The 2,679-nt window shown below is 41.4% G+C and overlaps 1 non-coding gene across 1 annotated transcript; it reads left to right on the forward strand.

Annotated features, from left to right (window-relative positions):
* The first annotated feature begins 2,232 nt into the window (after positions 1-2,232).
* On the forward strand, positions 2,233-2,372 carry LOC111473841. Its single transcript, XR_002715781.1, has one exon. It is a non-coding gene; the product is annotated as a small nucleolar RNA Z247 (small nucleolar RNA).
* Positions 2,373-2,679: the final 307 nt, after the last annotated feature.

Raw genomic sequence — 2,679 nt, forward strand, 5'->3', positions numbered from 1 at the left:
TCAAATAAAGTAACATTAACCATTTGAATAACCTCAACCCCACTTGTTGAACTTGACGAAATGTCTACAACATAACACTAACAAAGGTACAAAGTAACACAAATAAACGTACAAAGTACACAAATAAACGTTCAAAGTAATATTAACAAAGGTACAAAGTTCATAAAAGTCTTTTTAATCTAAAATACCATTGACCTTGACTATTATAGTGCCTTTCAAACGTAGGTAAAGTTTTGCGGGTCTCCTTGTCAAACTCACTTGGGTGTTAATCTCAACCATGATGGTGTTCAACAAGAGAGACCTCGAAAATAGTCCGATTATCGCATTAACCATTTGAATCACCTCAACCCAGTAGTTGAAATTGAACCAAATATATATAATATAACTCTAACAAAGGTACGAAGTTCATAAAAGTCTGTTTAATCAAAGATAGAAACTGTAAAATAAGATGAAATAAGATGAAATAAGAAAATAATATTCCATTGCCGATAATCAAACCCAGGCCTGCTGGGTGAAAGCCAAATATCCTGACCGCTGGACAACAATGAATTTTTGGTGTAGATGTTCTGAAGTCTTTTGTCAGATCGTTAAAGAGTTTTAGCATGATCTTTTGCTTAATGTCTAACTCTTCGACACGTCCTGCCCTATGTGTGTTAAAGTTCTTAGAGTTACCGCGACGTTTTGAGCTGTTTGATTGTGTGGTTCTTTCTTCAAAAGAGTCAACATCAAATGTTAGGTCTTTGATTGGCAACCCATCTAGGGGAGCGTCAATTGCATCGATTCCATCAACGATCTTCCAATGAGTTTATGGTTCATGACCCATTTTTTATACCATTCACCTTCGAGCACTACCATAGTTTTACATCGTCCATGAGATGCATTGCGGCTAATGTAACTCTCAGGTCATATGAGAAAGTTCCTGTAGCCCTCAACTCTTAGGTCGTATGATAGAGTTCTTAGAGCTACCACGACATTTCGAGGTGTTCGATCGTTTGGTTTTTTCTTCAAAAGAGTCAACATCAAACGTAAGGTCTTTAATTGGCAACCAATCGAGGGGAGCTTCGAATGCATCGATTCCATCAACGATCTTCCCATGAGTTTATGATGCATGACCCATTTTTTATATCATCATCCTTCGAACGCCAACGTCCATGAGATGCATTGTGGCCAACGTTACTCTTAGATCCTATGAGCAAGTTCCTGTAACCTTCGAATATTGTTCTACGTCAAAAATAAAGTTTTTTAATTCCTTAGCATCTCGGTTCTCATTTAAGAGTGTGTTTTTGGATTTAGAGTTTGTTGCCCAACATGAGCTTGGCTTGGGGTGTGGTTCTCTACGACCCTGCTTGTCAAACTCACTCGGGTGCTCATCTCAGTCATCTCAGCCATGATGGCGTTCAACAAAAGAAACCTTAAAAATGACTGGATTATCACATCAACCATTTGAATCACCTCAACCTTGTTAAACGTAGTATAAATCATATTTGTATATAGTAAGATAATCTAGTGGTTTACTAGTTTGTTACCAAATCTATGTTTTACTGATTTGTTACCAAATATATGATTTTATGGTTTGTTACTAAATCTATGATTTAGAATGTAATCTTCATTATACACATCTATAAATACATGAGGTCGTGACCCTAGGTGAGGTCATTGTGCCATTCAACTTAACATGGTATCAGAGCTAACGTTTATTTTTTAAATGTCTACCATATCTTCTTCCTCCTCCCCATCTACCATCTCCAATACCATCTCAACTACCATGGCGACCTTTGGCCCAATCTCTCTACACCATGCTATCACAATTCGTCTAACCAAAAACAACTTCATCATATGGCACGCCCAGCTCCTCCCCTACCTACGGAGTACGAAGCTTATGGGCTACCTTGATGGCACGAATGCCGCACCTGCCAAGCTGGTCCCTTCCTCAACTGCTGCTGGTGCTGAGCTGGTCTCTAATCCTGCCTATATCATTGGTATGATCAGGATCAATAGGTCCTTAGCGGCCTTCTCTCCTCCATGTCTGAGGAGATTCTTCACGATGTAGTTGCTGCTACTACGTCCAAGGAGGCGTGGGATACTCTACAGCGGATATTTTTGTCGTCAACTCGTGCTCGCACTACTTATATTCGTGTTGAGCTCGCCACGTCCATGAAAAGAGATCAATCTGCTGCAAATTATTTTTGCAAGATCAAAGGGCTGGCCACCGAGCTGGCTGCCACCGGCTCTGCCTTGCAGGATGATGATGTGATCGCGTATCCTCTCGCTTTTCTTGGCCCTGACTAGGATCCCTTCGTCACCTCAATGACTACCAAGAGTGAAGCCCTCACGCTTGATGATGTGTTTGCACATCTAATGACGTTTGAAGCTCGCCAACTACAACACCAGGCTGAACTTCAGTTAAATCCGGGATCTTTTGCCAATTGTACTGGTCGTGCTGAACTTCAGTTAAATCTTGGATCTTCTGCCAATTATGTTGGTCGTGGTGGTCAGCAGAAGAATCGTGGGCATAGGGATCGTGGTCGTGGTCGTTCTCAAGGTTATGCACCCTCTCGTCCTGCTGGTGATCATCGTGACCCTTCTGCTTGTCCTTCCTGCCAGATCTGCGGCAAAGTGGGGCATACTGCTATCCGCTGCTGGCATAGGATGGATGAGTCCTATCAAGATGAACCTTCT

Source organism: Cucurbita maxima, unplaced genomic scaffold, assembly GCF_002738345.1.
Source record: "Cucurbita maxima cultivar Rimu unplaced genomic scaffold, Cmax_1.0 Cma_Scf00172, whole genome shotgun sequence".
Taxonomy (NCBI): Eukaryota; Viridiplantae; Streptophyta; class Magnoliopsida; order Cucurbitales; family Cucurbitaceae; genus Cucurbita; species Cucurbita maxima.